Genomic DNA, 18,624 nt, shown 5'->3' on the forward strand with positions numbered 1-18,624 from the left:
CCTTTGTGACTCAACAAAGTTCTGATGCAATGCAATGACAGTAGAAACAGATCATAGAAAGCAGTATAGAGATGTTGAGATCCTGATGTTTTAAAAGTAAACCTACATAGTAAATAGTAGACTAATTCAATAATTATTTATTGATAACTTATTTATCAATAAATATTCAATAAATATTTATTGAACCGGGCACTGTTCCGCAGACTGGGGATATAGCAGGAAACAAAAACTTCTGTCCTTGTCAGGCTTATATTTGAGTGAAATGAAGCAGAGAATAAATAAATATATAACATATTTGCATTCAAATGGTAAAAAGTACTACGGAGGAACACAAAGCAGGGATGGAGATAGATGTATATGTATATTGCAGGGGTGGGATAGGGTAGCGATTTTAGACAGCGTGGTAGGCAGAGTTCTAAGATGGCCCTTGCAATGGGTGGTTATAAGCCTGATAGAGTGTGGTGAGAGTGATGGACTCTTACTGCTGTGATTAGGTTGCAGTATATAAAACTCTATCAGCTGACTGCAGTAGAGAGTCTCTTGCTGGCCTTGCAGAAGTGAGGTGCTGTGTTTGAGAGAGTCTACAAGAGACCAGTAAGACAGCTACAGACATAGATTGCAAGGGATGGTGGCTTGGGCCAGGGGTTGGCTGTCAGGTGGTGAGGAATGGTCAGGTTCTGGAAAGACCAATAACTGAAAGTGTAAGATTTAATGACAACTTGGCTTTGTGGTGTGATAGAAAGAGGAACAGAAATGCTGACTCCTGAGTTTCTGGCCAACACAGCAGGAAGAAAGATGCTGCCATTAACTGACAGAAGAAAGAAGAATGTGGTGGGGACACGTTTAGGAGAGATCAGGAACTCAGTTTGAGATGCTAATGACATGCAATGGAGACATGGAGTTGGCCATTGGATACACCAATCTGGTGTTTTGTAAAGATGGCCTAGAGATGTGAATGAGGAGGTCATTAGCATATTTATGGTATCTAAAGCCATGCGGTCCCTAAGGCAGTCAGTATAGATAGGCAAGAAAAATATTTTAGACCAGTTTTGGTGCTCCAGTAAAATATTTTCAATTATTTTATCTCAATGATTTTTATGTTTCATTATGAACTTTTATTCAATATTTGGCTTAACTTAAAATGTTTTTCTATTCCCTTCTAGAACTTCAGCTCACTTAAAAAATTTTTCTGTTTTGTTTGGTATACTGTATTATATATTTAATGGAGAAGAAAAATCTTAGACAAATTAAATTTAACATAGGTTACTTGAGAAATGAATGATTCTTAAATTGGGAAGCCCCTGAACCAGCACAGGTTCAGAACTCCAGTGCTGCCACATGGTGGAAGATTTATGGACAGAAAAAAGAAAGTGGTGTACAGAAAACTGAAGTGAGATGCATAAACAACCAGATGAGTTACAGCTCAGTGTTTGCCTTATTTGAACTTGGTTTGTACAGGTGGCTGCCTTTGATTGGCCAAAACTCAGTGATTGACACAAAAGTAGATGACAGTCTATTTACACATCCAATTAGGTTACAGTTTACTATGAACTGAAAAACCTTTAGGCCAAACTTAAAATGCATAAGGAGGCAGCTATAGGCTAAATTTAATTTAATAATTAGATCCTGAGGGGAGTGGAGGCAGGAAGGTGGATATGAAACCACAAGATACCACATCTCCTGAGGAGAAGATTTTAGCACCAACTAGAAACAGTCTACACCCATGGTAGCCTCCTTCCAGAGGGCAAACAGACCTATAAATCAAACAACTCCTTCCAATCCCAGATGAACAAAATCAAGCAGAATATTTCTATACTTCTCCCTAATCCTCAACTTCATTACCAAAGAATCAGTGTGGTTTTTCAAAATGGAATTTATGGAAGACCCATGGCTAGCTGGGTGTAATTTACTATATTTCTTCAGTTATAACCGTTTAAACAAATAGATACACAGAAATAGGAAGATAGTCTGTCAATGAGGATAGACAGAAGATTGAGACTGCAAGAACAGAGCATTTGAGAGTAGGTGGGAGCATAGTCTTGGGAGCCCTTGGAAATCTACCTTTCCTGAGTGCACTGGGGCCAGTATGTTTGCAGCTAGAGGCTTGTAAGAGTTGATGGCGGGAGTGGGGAGAACCATGTCCCTCTAAAGCAAAAGACCTCTACCTGTAGATCTTTTTTTTATGTAAGTAATCCCTGTAGTTAATAAATTTCTTTTTTAGGCTAGTTTCATCTTTACTCATATATCTTAAAAATTAACAGTTATTTCATAGCACTTTCTCAGGTCCTATTTTTCTTCTTTTTTTTTAACCTGATATTAGAAACAGCTGTTTAGTATTGAATTGCTTAAAATGATAAGTAATACTCCAAAGTGGTACCATTTTTTAAAAGATCCATACAGATCATGATATAACATCTTTGGGAACTGAAATAGTTATTCTTACCCTTGCTGGTTCCAAAAAGGACTGCAAGCAGCAACCTTTGAGAGTTTGGGTTTTCAGTAGTTTATCTACTGTAATGAGGACATTAGCCCAGGGCAGCCAGTGGAGCTTACCTTGTCACTGCGGCGAGTTAGCAGTGGGGTCAGAGAGCAGCGTGGTTTCACTGTGTACACCCTGATTTTCAGTGCTAAAAGTCCAGAATAGCTCTCCACTTGACCTGCCATGGTCATTTGCTCAGATCTGACCAGCAGATGTGCAGTGCTGAGGATCTGGTTTTAGCAGACTGTGTTGGAATAGGTTTGAATAGGTCTACTCTTCTCATACCTTGATATGTCTTTTTTTGTCTTTTCTATTTGGGGTTATTTTCCTTTTTGGTGTTTAAGTAGCTACCACTCCTGATCTACAGATTATGTTTTAATTGATTTTCCTTAAACCTGTGGAGACAAATTGTTTTGTGTCATTTGAGAAAAACACATCAAGCTTTTCTCTGCTCCTCTTACTGTTTTGTATGTTTTTCAAAGCATGGCATTCTCAGTGCCCTTTTGAAGTTGAGTGAATCAGTTGAGCTCTTATGTGACAGAAGTGACTTTTTTCTTCTAAGGTGCACGGGCCTTGTTGAGAGCCAATCCTAGTCAAATGAAGCATCCTCTTGTAAGTAGAACACTTTCTTTAGCCATCCGGAGTCACACATGGGACCCACTCTACTTCTAGCTATGATCAGCATTGACACCTGTTCATGTGCTCTGTGCAAGAAAGGATAAACACCCTCAAATCTCATGTTTCATGATAAAAATTAACAATTTGCAGAAACTGGAGAGAAACATTGACTGCATCAAAAGTTGTACAGTTGGAGACAAAGGGATTCATATTTATGCCCTGAAGTTGCAGCTTCCAGTATTTATTAGAGATGGGATTCCACTTGATGTTTTAGTCTAGCCTAGATCAGGGGTTGGCAAACTATTGCCTGTGTGCCAAATCCAACCCTCTGTCTGTTGTGTAAATAAAGTTTTATTAGCACACAACCATGATCATTTGTTTATGTGTTGACTATGTCTGGTTTCACTACAGTGGTGGAGTTGAGAGGTCATAAGAGACTGTCCTGCAAGGCATAAAGTATTTACTATCAGGTTCTTTACGAAAAAGTTCACTAATCCCTAGTTTAGTATATATAACTTTTTTAAAAACTAAATTTTTCAGTCACTAAATAATTTTTGAATAATTGATACTTTTAGCTTTTATACTTTGTCAGGATTAGTCCATCTAGAAGATAGCCAATAGTTTAAAATAAGTGTAATTTAAATATTTGGCTTTCTAGTGCCATTTCAATTTCTGCAGGTTGTTAAAATCTATTTAACTTAAGCATAATGTAATTGTATAATAAAGTCAGACTAAGAGAGAGCACTGACATTTTATATAAAACTAAGTATTAGGTTGCATTTTCATACAGCCTGATAACATTTAAAACTAAAATCTTCATGAAGGCATAATTCATGTATCTGCTAAGTGCTCCCTTATAAATTACCCAAGATGACATGTTTATGGCCAAACATGAAGGTTGGATTTGCTTTGATGGAAATCACATGAGAACTTAGTTTGTTCTGGTTCATGTGTGCATGCATTTCTGTGAAAATTTCAGCGTTTCTTTCTGGTAGGTTAAATTGTCATACTAATGCATAGTTTATTTGAACTGATGCTCAGTTTTTTGTAGGCTTTTGGTTGTTGGTGTGTGTTCCAGTATGGTAACGGTGGGTCCCCTTTCCCAGCGTTTTCCATCCCACCCCTGCTGTAACAGCAGGATGTAGTCACAGGGTCTGGAACTCTGCGTGCATGTTCTCTCCGTCACTTCTTGTGCTTCAGGGACTCAGGTGGGATGCAAGGCCGAAAATGAGGAGGCCCTATGTTTTTAGTGGAAATGATCTGCCTTTCTTTCTGTCTAGAGCTGGTAAATGAGGGCAACACAGGAATGGCATTAAGTGCTGCAGAGTGTAATTACCACTTGATTTATTTACACCATGGCCGAGGGGTGAGTCCACTGCCACAACAGCACACTCAGCTGGGCTCCCTGGTCATGGGCTGCCTGGAGGGCTCTGCTCCTCTTTGCTGATCCTGCACTTGGTCACTACCCTCCTTGGTGAGAGCACCGGACAGACGAGCTCTCCAGGGTGACCTGGCTGGGGCCCCTCGAGCACACACTATGGGCACAGATACAAAAGTGCTGGGCTTGTTGATAGAGTGAGAATTGTCAGACATGGACCTGCTCACTCATGTGTGCACAAACACAGGGCACATTTAGGCAGCTGAGCACAATATTTTTGGTAAGGCTGCCCTTCTGTATTTCCTAGACATTGGGAAATTAGACTATAATTTATTTTCCTAAAGAATATGGCTTTCAGGTTTTCTTATTTTTTATACTGCTGTGAACCAACCTTAAGGATCCAAAATCTCTCAAACAGACTGTTTTAAATCAAGAATTCCCCTTTTCTCAGCCTCCACCCTTTTCTCTGTCACCATCTTAAGCCCCTAGGAAAGCCATGCAGTTCAGAAATAGTCATGTGGCTTCATGGTTCAAAGGCACCTCTTGGGTCCACTGCCAGCATGCTCCCAATTCTACCTCTTACCGGTTGGTAGTCCTGAGGAGGTTAGTTATCTCTCCATCAGTTTGCTCAACTGTAAAATGGTGACAGTAGTATCTGCTTCATGGAATGTTGCAAGGATTAAATGATTAATGCCTTTTGGCATGGGACCAGGCACATGGAAGTTGCTCAGTAAAGGTTAGCTATTCCTCGGCTGTCGCTAAATGATTCACCTGGTGCTTGTGTTACTTTGCTTCCTCCTGCAGTCCACAGGGGTGGCCTCCAACCTGCATTGCTTTGACTTGTCCTATGTAGTGTCACTGAGACCATTTTGCCCCGTGGGGCCGTGGGGAGAGGCTATTTTGTCATTGACATGTTTTAGAATTGTCTGCATGTGGCTTTATTATTGTTTTTTACATTCTCTACAGACAATACACGCCCTTATTAGTTGCAAGGGGATTGATTTCACCTTCTCTCCTCTTTTGAAGCTATGAAATTGCTATAGTGACAGCTGTTATTATTTAAGAAGTAGCTGGATCTTAATGAAATTATTTAACTTAAAGTCATATAGTGAGGAAGGAACAGAACAGAGAGTCAAACCCAAGATTATTTTTAAAGACTTCTTTGACCTCAAGATGCTTAGCTGTGAGTTTAAGAACGATATCGGAGACAAAAAGGAAAAAAAAAAAAGACAATTGTGAATACCACAGTCATATAAAGTATATATTAATTTCCTCCAGAAAGTGGCTTTATTACAAACGTGGGACAAGTAAAAGAAAAATTGGTAAGAAAAAAGCTGAAGAGGCAAAAATACTAGTTGAAAACATAAAGAAAGATGTTTTAAGTCAATGTTAACAGCGATTAACTTTAAAATAAGGCCTATATATGAATAGGAAGAATTATTCTCAGGTCCTTATAAAATAATCTCAATATCAAGGCACAATATGACATTGAAATACATAAACTATAACCGTCATAAATGCATGAGAGATTGAGTCATTTTTTTCTTTAGATATGCATGATATGCTACATTTAAATAAGACATTGAAAGGTTCAGTGGAATTTAAAATAAAAATAATTTTATTAGGATGATCAAATCAGTAATAAAACCTTTTTTAAAACTTTATAGTAATACCATATTTGTAATGTTTTGTACAATAGGGTTTTTTGAGGTAAAATTTGTCAATCTTAAGTGTACAGTTTGATAAATTCTAACAAATATATACACTCAGGTAATCATGCTAATAAACATAAGGAATATTTTCATCATCCCAGCAAATTCTCCCTTGCCACTTTTCAGTTTTCCCTTTCTACCTCCAGAAGAAATCATTGTTCTGATTCTATAATTGTGAGTTAGTTGTATTAAAGCAAATGGAATCCTACAGTAACCAGTGCTCTTTGCATTGGTTCCTGTCACTTAGTAGGATGTCTTTGAGATTCATCTTCCTCTTATATCAGTAGGATTGCTGCCTTTTATTGGTGAATAATATCCATTGTCTGGCTATACCATAATTTGTTTATCTGTTCTTCTGTGAATGGATATTTGAATTGTTTCCAATTGTACAGTTTGAATAAAGTTGCTGTAAATATTGTTGAATAAGTCTTTTTGTGGACATATGTTTTTATAGATCTTGGGTCATGCCCATGATTGGAATTGCTAGGTCATAGTGTAAGGGTTTGGGTAACTTTATAAGAAATGGTCAAAGAAGCTTTCCCATTAGCAGTGTGTGGGAGTTCCAGTTGTTTCACATCATTGCCAACATTTAGTATTGTCTTTTTCTTTTTAGTTATTTGGATGGCTATGGAACTGTGTCTCATTATGTTTTTAATTTGCATTTCCCTTATAACTACTGATGCTGAGTACTTTTTCATATACTTACAGATCATTTGTGTTTGTGAAGTGTCTGTTCAAGTCTTTTGCCCCCTTTTTAAGTTGGATTGCTGTTCTTTTGTTATTGATTTGTAGGAGTTTTTTTTTTCTGGTTAAAAGTCATTTTTCAAGTATGTGTATTGGATATATTTTCTTTCGTCTAGTTTTTTCCTTTTTATTTTCTTAAGTGTTATTTGATGAGCAGACATTTTAATTTTTGTTAAAGAGCAGTTTATTAATTCTTTCAAAACAGTTGATGTTTTTGCAACTCTAGAACATTTTTACCTACTTTAAGTTTGCAAAAATAGTCTCCTGTTTGCTCTAGATGCTCTATAGTTTTAGTTTTTAACTTTTAGGTTTGTGATCTACCTCAGATTGATATTTTTGGTGTGAGGTAAGGGTCAGCGTTTACTAATTTTTTTTTAAATATATATCCAATTCCTTCATGATCATTTATTGAAAATACTTTAAATTTTTCATTGTATTGTCTTAGTGCCTTTGTTAAAAATTGATTGTATTATATATGTGGATCTATTTATAGTCTGTTTCTTGTCTTTTATTGATATGTTGGTTCTTATTAACACTGAAATGTTGGGTTTACAGTGTCTTTATGGAACAATTGAGCTGTCCTCTGGGGGAAGAGGATACTTTCTTATCAGTGGGAACACAGGCAACCTACCTATCTAGATTCCTCACCGTGGCTCACATTTCCACAAAATGTGAAACATCACTAATGCATGATTCTGACATTGAATTTTGTAGGTGGAATGTGTTATGCAGTTGGATGACTTCAGTTTGTTCAGATATGAAAAATTTGGTGCAGTACATTTCATTTCACTGCAATTTAGGTCAGGGAATAATGCTGAAAAGAAATATGTATGAAGGCATGAGTGAGCACAGACTACAGAGTGGCCCAAAACTAATAAATCAGAACGGAAAATAGATGAAGTGAAATTCCGATTAATCTCACACAACCAAGACCAGTGAGACTGACCAATACTTTAAGTAACAGTGCTTTCATATTATTTTTCTTGGTTGCCAATGGAGTATTCTTTTTGCTCCCTAACATCTTCCCCAGCAGCACATAGCATACAGTATATTTTGGGAAACGGGAAATTATTTTGCAAAAAGTAAAATGACAGGGAAGAAATTCTCTGTAAATTTCATTGCTGAAAATGAGGAAATTTTAAGGAAAGACATAGTTACAAAATGAAAAAAGATCTTTCTTCTCTGTCCCCTTCTCTCAACCTATCCCAAGCTGGGATTTGAGGAAAGAAACCCTTGCCCACCAGTGCAGGGCCCTGGCTCTGTCACCTAGGGCCTCTCAAGCATGAGAGCTCAAGCATTAGTCCTCAACAACAAGACCCCCCATGACTGATGGAAGAGCAAAGCCTGTATGATTTTCTACTTTCTTTACCCAGAGAAGCCAGGATCCACTCTGTTCTGTGTGGATGAGCTGCACCAATTAAGGGCAAATAAAATTAACTGAGAGCACCCCCTCCCCCAACATACACAGTATAATATTCTCAGTATAAGAGAACACCAGCTACCATCTTTCTAAAGCCTGGCATTGATTTGTATCACATGTTCAAATTGTTTCTATTCAACGACTATAGAAGTAAATGTGAAGATCATGCTTACCCTTTGGGAGAAGACGGTTAAAATTATAAAAGCTTCTTTGGTCTGTAAAACATTGAAAATACCATCAAGCTATCAGGTGGACAGTTCCTGTTGCTGCTCTCTAGACCCCTGGAAGGGTTTTCTGCTCATCTGTCAGATACTTTGTGCCATTTCTTCCTATTACAGAATATTTCTGTGGCGTTACTTTAAAAGCCTTCTATATAATTGAGTATGCAAACCACTTGTGTAGGCTTGACTCAGACTTTATGATAAAAAACATTCATCATATGCTATCCCCTATAAGAGGAATTTAAACTCTCCTCTTCATTAGAAGGCGTGCCTGCAGTGGAATTAAAATAGCTTCTCCTGAAAGGGAGCACAGACTTGGTAAAGATCATGAGCAGTCATTCAAGAGGAATGTAATCGAATACTTGAAATTTAAATTAGCTTGTAATCTGACTTTGAAAATAAAGTACAAGAGAGACCCAAGAAAGTTTCCTGAAGGTGAATTAATGTCCTTCACACCACTTCCAGTTTCAGAGCTAATAGCATACACATGATAAAAGTAATATAGCAGTGAAACTTATCTTTCCCATGTGCTCCTTCTCCCAGGTCACTGATACTGTGCTTAGAAAAGGTGCCCTACATAGAGAGAACCCACATCTGCAAAAGCAGCTTTCAGACATCACCAGGGATTTACACTCTTCCAGTAATGTTTGGAGGAATAACTTCTTTTTATTGGGTCCATAAAGCATAAATTGTTAACCCAAGAAAGAGAAAGAACCTTAAATAAGTGACACAGATTTTCTTCTTTATTTAGAAACTATTCTGATGTTCATATTTTTAAAGGATTCTTTCTCTTCAAATAACTTTTCCTCATTCTTGAAGGACACGATACATTTTTTTTCTGTTAAAATCACCCAGTGGTAAATGCTGCAGCAGACTGACACTTCTGAAATGAAAAAGGTCCCATGGTTGTTGAGGCTGCCTTTAGCAAAATTATATAATGAAAAATTGTTTCTTTGCTATAAAAGAAGACCATGGAAAAGCATCTCTGCATATATTATTGTATGTAAATTAGAAACAGGAGAAATATAGGGAATCTAGATACAGAAAAATCATCACTGTTTATGCACGGCGTAACATTTCTAAAAAGAAATTGGGGGTGATCGTTTTCAATAGTAGAAGAAAAGTCTTAGCTTTACAGGTAATTACATACTTTATAGTATAGATGGAATAGAGCTCAGTTTGCTTGAAGGCAGATTTCTGTTAAACAGACTCCATTTGCACATTAATTTCTATTGTGGAACTTAAAAAATTGGTCTCTAGATATAATAAAACTACCTTTAAAATATACATATATAAATGGAAATATCTTTCTGACAAACCCATTGAACCATTATCTGTTAACGATACTGAGCTATGATTCACAGATATTTTGTACTGTGGAAGTAAAAATATAGCCAGGATAGGCAGACACACTGAAATATGATTGCTTTGCTTTACCTTATTTTAAACTCGATTCCCACTATAATGGTAACAATCCATAAAATTTCAAAAACTTGCCAAGGTTCATGTCAATCTTGAATCATGCTAATGTTTCTAACTTTATATCCAAAGAAATTATTTTCCATTTTCCCCATCACTTAAACTTATTGGCTGCTTTCCAGACATTTGAATCTGGCCATATCTTCCAAGTATATAAGAATATCCTTACATAAAATGAGAGAATTGTCCAAATAACCAAGGAATGAAATATCTAGGCCTTCCTTAGCGATGAGGACTTGTACCAGCGCCAACAGAGGCTTTCCCTAATGTCTAATAATAATCAGCAAATTGGCTGACAATTCTGAGCTGAACTTTTGGGTCCTAGCCTAATGGTTTGACTGATGGCTGGGAATGGTTAGCACATCGAAATCCTGTTTGCTGAGGCTGCTACTTACTAGCTGGTTAACAAAGCTGAGCTGCACCATGTAGGCAGGCAGTAGGCCAGATCAGATGACCAGAGCACAGGGCATAAGAATCTCTTAAGACCGAGACTTTAGAGGGGCCGCTCATGAAACATTTACCCCCTCCAGTTTTTACCTTTTCCTTGGGTGGAAGTGGGAAAAAAATACAAGTTTTTATTAACAATTTATATTCAGTGTTAGTAATGACATAGTAGAAAAATTAAACAATTCAGACAGGTTGACTATCTTTGCCATGCAAAGATAAAAACTATTGATGCTGTAGCATTTGCCTCAGACCTTTCCTATGTGTATACTCAAAGAGATACAGCATATGTTTATACACACAGAGACTTTAACAAAACTGAGTCCTCATACATCCATTATTTGAAATGCTTGAAACAAGAAGTGTTTTGAATTTCAGATTTTTTCAGATTTTGTAATATTTTCCGAGAACATAACTGCTTCAGCATCCCTAATCTAAAAACCTGAAATCTGAAATGTTTCAGTAAGCATATCAATTGAGCATCATGTTGGTGCTCAAAAAGTTTTTGATTTGGGAGCATTTTGGAACCTTCATGCTCTACCTGTATACATTGATTTATAACTTACCTAATATTCAGCTATATTTTCATTTGGTAAATATTTTCCTATAATGGGACTTTTTGATAACTTTACAATGTTCTATTAATTTTATTTATATGCTATCATTTATTTAACTAATTTGCTATTGTCAAATGGTAAGATTGTTAATTTGTTTTTGCCTTATAAAGGTGTATTAGTCTGTGCTCGCATTGCTATAAAGAAATGCCTGAGATTGGGTAGTTTATAAAGAAAAGAGGTTTAATTGGCTCATGGTTCTGCAGGCTGTACAGGTAGGATGGTTGGGGAAACCTCAGGAAACTTTCAATCATGGCAGAAGGCAAAGGGAAGCAGGCACATCTTATATGGCTGGTGCAGGAAGAAGAGAGATGGGGAAGGTGCCACACATTTTTAAACAACCAGATCTTGTGAGAACTTACTCACTGTACAGTACCAAGGGTGATGGTACTGAACCATTCATGCGAACTCCACCCCCATGATCAAATCACCTCCCATCAGGCCTCACCTCCAACACTGGGAATTACAATTTGACATGAGATTTTGGTGGAGACACAGACCCAAACCATATCAAAAGGATACCGTGGTAAATGCCTTTCTCTAATATTTTTGTACATATCATCAATTATTTCATTTTTGGGGCATGTGATCCCAACTATTTCCTTAGAATGATATTTCCAAAATGAAATGGACAGGGGTAAACGTATACACTTTTTTTTTTTAATTTCAAAAGTTATTCCAAATTGCCTCATGGAAAAAGTTGCGCTTAGTTAAGTTCCAGAATTTCTAGATATTATTAACAAATTCTTAACAGTATAACAGTTTTCATCTGGGTTGTGCTCAGGGCATGAGGCATGTATTTAGGGCATGTATTTATACTATATACATCTTTTTCAGGGAGAGTGTCAGTTTTTCTAGTATTATCTATCCCTTGGCCTGGATGTTTTAATTTTGCCATCATCCAAGTGGGGAGAATTTAGATGATGTTTACTAAGTGCTAGGCACTCCCTAAATGCTTTATGTGTACATTAACTCATTTAATCCACACAACTTCCTCCTCCAAATGTTCCAGATGAGAAAATTGAAGCATAGAAAAGTTAAGTAGTTTACAAAAGGTTACCAGCTAGAAAGTAGCTGGTTTGCGATAAAACGTAATAAATGGCATAGAAGGAGAGACGTATATGGTGATATTTTTCTAAGAAGATAATTTCCCCCTAGGAATGTCATTTAAGATATAACCCTTGAAGTTTTTATATGACTCTTATCGAGACAGCTATCCTTTAGCCTCTACTAATTTTAAAAGTTTCAGAAAGACCCTAGATGAATTTCATAGCAAATGATGTTCTTTACTTACATACTTGTTTAGATTAAAGTCTAATCTTTCAAAGTGACTAGTGTTGAAACATAATTATGAACATTCACGGCATGCATACTTGAAATTCTTGCATGAATCTTTTTTAAAAAACAGCAGCATGCTTTACCCGTGCAAAATTATATGCCTTGATTTTGGACAGTAAGTGCAGAGATGCATTAAAGGGCTGGTGATGGGGTTGAATGGGACTACTTCAAATTATCAGAACCTCCATATAACTGAAATGGTAGACATTACGCTTTAGAAGACAAAACTGAAATTTAGGATATTTGCTCATGTATTGTAACTTAAAATTTTATAGGAATTATTCCACGGTCCACGTAGAAAGAATCCCAGGTCCTTTAGGTAGTACAGAGATGAATAATGAGGTAAACACTTTCATAACCTAGAGGATGCCTATTAACATCCGAAAACATGGTATGATTTGAGAACAGAAGGGAAGCTAAAGTCTTAGGATGACTTCTGCAACAGAATTCATAGCTCTCATTAAACAATAATATCTATTTATGATTATAATACCTAATTATTATTAGGTTGTAATATGTCATTATTATGGCTTTATTATATATTAGATTAATCATATCCAGTTACTATGCCCATGGGATGATTATTAATAATTTTTGTGTGTAGGAATGAATTGAGTGTTAGGAATGAATTGAGTCTGGAGTCGCTGAGCAAGTCCTGTAACCACCATGGGCCATTTCCGTATCTGTAAGTGGGAAGGTAAGAATACCTACCCAACAGCATTTTGGGGATTCTCAAAGCAGATACTATATGTGACGTTTCCTTTGCAATTTTAAAGCCGTGTTCAGGTTTAGTCATTGGCATTGTTGAATCTGTCTCCTTCCCTGGTTTGGAAGGTCCTTGTACTCCTCATCCTGACACAGCATTTGGCAAATGATAGAAGTAAATAAATACTAGTTAAATGTCATTATGAGGACAGGGAGGAGGAGCCGTGATGACAAGGAAGTATATGAGAACCATGTTCTGGCCCCAGCATGAGAGTCCTAGTAACCTCTTTAATTCATGCCCCTTCCAGAGCCTCGTAGTACCCCGCCCCCTTCACCAGTACTATAAAAAGCAGATCATTTGAGGAAGAACAAAAACTAGGCTTTGAGAAGACACTCCAAGATGCACAACTGACTTCTAAACCGAGCCCTGCAGAGAAGACTCGTGCAGTCTGCTCAGGGCTTTTGTACCCAGCAAGGTCATTGTCCAACACTATTATCCCTCTCAGCGGGCGACCTCCCTGAGAACTCACACTCGGTGTTCGGGGCTGATGCACAGGTACTGGGGAGATGCTGAGGACCTCTTCAGGCAGTGAAGCTGCCTCATGGCACAGGGATGCCAAGTGTCTGTGGAGGAGCTAGGGCCAGGGCTGCTGCTCATGGCCTTTGGAGCAGCAGGAGTGACTTCCAGCAGCCAGTTTCAGTCTGTTCCAGGCCATCCAGGCCACAGCTGAGTAAGTGTCTGGTATGCCACACTCTTCACAAAAAAAGAAAGACTGCTGTTTGAGTGTCAGGAACAGAAAAGGAAGGGGCACAAGCTGCCCGGACTCTTGCCCGCCAGTTGTCTTGCCCCTGGTAGCCAGAAGGAGACTTTCACAGCCTGGGTATTCTTTTCTTTTCCTCCGTGTGGGGTGATCCTGGTGGCTCCCCGGACCTGGCTTGCGTTGACTGGGGAGCGGATCGTTGATTTCTCTGCCTGCAGTGACTTCATGTTGTGACTTGAGGTCCCCTGATAGAAATGCTGCTCAGCACTCAGCCCTCCAAGCTGCCCTCCACTCTTTATGTGGGCTGGGGCCCAAGGCTCCTGCTGGATCACAGCTCAAACGCCTGTCTTTAACATTAGCCGCGATAGCCCTACGTGCAGCCAAGCCTCCTTCTCAGGCCCTGGTGCTGTTCATCAGAGCAGAAAGCGCTTTCCAGGACCCTTCTCCTTAAGATAGTGTTTGACCAGCAACTGAAACCAAAATACTTCCTGCCAGAATATTATGATCTCTCTAAAGTTACCCGGAACCCTGGCTTTCAACAGAATCATTTTTTATACGTGAACCCTAACTTTTTTCCAAGGGGAAAAAGCTGTAACAGTTGTAACAATTCTATGTGAAAATTCTGGAAACACAGCCTCATTTTCAGTCTCCAGGGTTAGAGAATGAGAACAGAACTTGAGGAAATCCATGCAATGAGGCAGACGGTTTCTGTAGTGCCTGCTCCTCCTTGCCAGTACAGCAAATGTAAAAAGTACACGTCTGCATTCTCTGAGCCAGGAAGAGTAGATGAGGGTTTCGACTTGGAAGGTAATGGGAATCTACAAAGATCTAGAAGGAGAGAAGCTGTGGTCAGACCCTCAGGGAGCTTGAGCCAAACAAACCCTTTCCTCCTCTAGTGTGTGTGGTAGTGTCTCCTCCTTCCTCCTCCATCCACTGCCCTCTGCCAGCCTCTCCACGACCTTCACAGCTCTTGAATATCTTTTGCCACACTCCAGCTGAGGAAGCCAGCAAACCTGCTTCAGACTTAGCCAGATCCTGCACCCCTCTCATGTGAGCATCCTGCGCTGAGCTGCAGTTTACCTGATCTTTATTGCTTATTTGTTAATCACTTAATGAGCACTCCCACATTACAACAGAAGCTCCTTTAGGAATCAGAATGCTCTGTTATTCCCTACAGTATTTCCAGGGTGCAGCACAAGTCCTTACACATAGTAAGGGTCTAACATGATTCACTGAGTAAACAAATGGTTTTTCAGAATCAAAAGTGTGTTGACTGAAGTTCAAAGACAAGAGGACTCATTCCAGAGGTTGTATACATAGGCCCCCCGCAGCCAAGTGGCAATGAGAAAGATTCCCAATGAACTGTTACTCAGTTCCAAAACAAATACTGGGTCTGAACATGTTGAAAGATAAGACCCAAGAAAGGACAGTAGCTTTCTTCTTTTAGAAAGTGTCTGTTTAATGTCTTCTACTAAACAGGCATGAAACAAATTAATTAAACAGCTTTTTCAGTGCCTATTTTGAGCTAGCAGTCTGTTAAATTAAGAGGAAGGCAGAAGCTGTTAGATGTTTCCTAGAGAAATGCCTGGAAGTGTTACTAGCCTGTATCCTGGCAGCCTTCAGGGAGCTGTGCCTTAGGCCAAATCTCTGAAGCCAGTTCCTCTTGGAGTTTTTACCTCCTGGTAATGGTGATTGCACTCTGATAATTCACTAGGATGATGCTTCAAGGTAGCACACACAGCTCTCATTTTCTTTAGCCAATTATCTCCATCATATTTTTTTCAGGGTTTGCGTATGTGTTTGCATTCCAGCACAAGTTTTCACTCTTGAATTTATGGACCATGAGTTTCTGTGCTTTCCCTTGAAGTTTATGGTCCATGTCATTCCTTTCACTGGTTTGTTTCCCAACAGTTTGTGGTACACAAAGACTGGAGGATGAAATGCCCCTTCGCCAATAGTCCTGTTTCTTGGCTACTAATTAATCTGGTTCCTCAGAGCAAATCATAATGCCTCTTGAGCATGTCAGCTTTTTGTAAAGTTTTTTAGCTAAAAAAAAAAAAAAAAAAAAAAAAACTACAGAAATGGGAAGTTTGCATTTTATCTTTGATCTTTGGAATGGAATTTGACTGGTAGAATATACCCACTTGTAGGAAATATGAAAAAAACCATTTAACATTTACAGATTTGATTAGATCAGCTCAGGACTGCTAATTCTGTAGAACACATTGAGAAGAAAGAAATTAAGGGAAAAGAAGTAGATAAACAACTCTCAGAACGGAGAGTTGCATTTGACTGGCTGACTTCTCTCCCTTTTCAACATAAATTTGTCATTTTAAATTTAATCCAACTCCTTCTAATTAAAACTTTTCCCAATTTATATTCCATAGAAAACATTTTTAAAATTTATATCATTAATAAAAATAATTAGAAGCCCTTGATTTCCTGAAAATTTATTTTTAAGATAGCTTTGTAGAGAATCAAGTGAAAGTAGTGACTATTATGTATCTAAAAAGAAGTAGGGGAAATAATTTGCCTTATAACAGTGAATACCAATAATGGTTCTGTGTGATTAATCGACCCTACCATTAGCTTCTCAGCCTTCATGGCTTCTGAATAGTATTTCTGACAGAACTGTACGATGGAGACATGTTGAGGTACTCTCTTGAGTGCTGTGATGCTGGAAAGAAAGGGAGACAATATGGAGTGGTGGAGATCACTACTACTCATAAGAGCTTAGTATAGAACCCAGAATCCACCCTGTGCCAGGCCCTGTGCTAAGCACTTACAGCTCATTGGCAGTAACTCTTCGAGGTGGCTCCTATCATTGTCTTAGACACAGAAATGCAGTTACTTGCCCAGGGTCACAGAGCTAGGTAATGGAGATCCAGAACTTTAACCCCGGCAGTCTGGCTGTGAGAACGCATGTTTTTCACCCACGTGTGTATCACAGGATTTGGCGTCTAGAAGTAGTTTGGCCGTTCAGTTGTGTAGTGGCCAAATGTGTTTAATTTTTCCTTTTACAATAACTTCTGAGATCCCTTTTCTGTCCCTTATAACTGCGAATTAATCACTGTAGTCAAGATTATGATTTTTGACACCTTGATTAGCAGTTTTCCACTATAGATAGAAATTTGCATGGTATTTCCAACTATATTGAAGAGAGATTAATTAGCACTTCATGACAAATATGTGGCAAATTGTTAATTAGGGTAAATAAAGTAAGACTCAGATTTTATAGCACCACTATTATTTTCACAGTATCAGTTTTATTATTTATTCTTAGTGCTGGAATCTGATAAGCTTAAGTAAGCCGATAGTGCTGTACATTGATTTAACCACTCTTTGTTTCTCTAGATTTGAGGAAAATAAGAACACACTTTAAAAATCACTTATAGTTTATAAGGTGACACATTAATCCTCAAAATGACAGGAAATCGAGATGATTTTGTCTATGAGGTTTAATTTATTAAAATTGAATTTTCTCCTGTGCTTTGCTCCAATGGCTCTGTGCTAGCAAACCAGCTATAATTAGATTAGCAGCCTGCTAAACGCCGGTGACAGCCTGCGTCTCAGAGAGCATGTGCTGGATTCCGCATGTGCCTTTTCCTCATTGGTTGGTGGCGTTGCTGCTCGCCTGTGTGATAGGTTTCCACAGTAATCTTTATGCTGCATTAGAGACATAGATACAGAGGTGCTGTACTGTGTTCTTGCAACGGTGGAGGTGCTCGGCTGGTAACGTTAAAGAAGGAATAAGGCGCCTGACAGAAGGCGTTCGTCTTTGTTGTGGAGCATCAGCGTTAAGGACAGCCGGCTGCTGTGGGAGGTCAGTGAAGGAGGCTCAGTTCATGGTAATTACTTAAGTCTATCTCTCACGAAAAACACGGCCATGCGTGAAATGAAGTATGTTCATCGTGTCATCTGTTTAATCTGATCTTGCTTTGTTAATACCATGGGTACTCCAGCATTCCATATGAAAATACATTCTCCCGCAGGCTTGCCTGGTAAACAGCTACCCTGTTTATGGTATTCACCAAGGAATAATGTTTTTACCTGGATTCAAGAGTGCATGTGTGTGCTTGGGAGTGATGCTTACCAGCTCGCTTCTGTTTTGGAATGCCCAATGTTGCATCAATTTGGGTGTCTTTGTAGGTGCGTTTCAGTACCCAGTAGACTTTGTTTGCATTGAGTCCACACTGTCCTGAATAATGAGCGATCAGGAAGAATTTAGTGAAACACACTCTAATTAGGACAGGGCAGTGACTTTCCTGATGTTGAAGCTGTGCCTTAGCAGAAGTAACGTGCTATTGTTTCTTTAAAGATGTGTGCAGCCTTCATTTTGGATGGTTTTCTTTGTCTCACCTTTTGTAGTTTTTATTAAGCCTTTTGAATACAGAGAGGGTTAACATATCCCATTCTGCCAGAGATATTTAAAGTGTATATTTAGCTGTGCTTGAAAGAGAAATTTTCGTCTCATGGCTTTGTTTAGCAGGGACATTGAGTTAGGAGTTGAAACGAAGTCGCAGGAAGGTGGGGTTCTTACCACTTACTTTGTCTACTGTTTGACAACATTTTTATTTCTATTAATTTTTGCCTGAAAATTGATAATCTTAAATAATCTGGGATAAAAAAAGGTACATTCTAAAAGAAAAATATTTAAATGGGCAAGGCTGAGGTTCAAATATCCCAAACAAATGCAGCATGAGTTTTTCCT

The 18,624-nt window shown here is 38.4% G+C and overlaps 1 protein-coding gene across 7 annotated transcripts in view; it reads left to right on the forward strand.

Annotated features, from left to right (window-relative positions):
* FAM110B (family with sequence similarity 110 member B) overlaps positions 1-18,624 on the forward strand; it is a 153,991-nt gene that overhangs the window by 57,825 nt on the left and 77,542 nt on the right. The window contains exon 1 of one of the 7 annotated variants that reach the window (XM_003821972.5): positions 17,580-17,736. The exons of 5 other annotated variants lie outside the window; for them this stretch is intronic. The gene's annotated coding sequence lies outside the window, so the exon portion shown is untranslated. Of the gene's footprint in view, positions 1-17,579; positions 17,762-18,624 lie in introns of those variants that run through there. One more of the 7 variants, XM_003821973.5, reaches the window with a different exon arrangement.

Source organism: Pan paniscus, chromosome 7 (assembly GCF_029289425.2).
Source record: "Pan paniscus chromosome 7, NHGRI_mPanPan1-v2.0_pri, whole genome shotgun sequence".
Taxonomy (NCBI): Eukaryota; Metazoa; Chordata; class Mammalia; order Primates; family Hominidae; genus Pan; species Pan paniscus.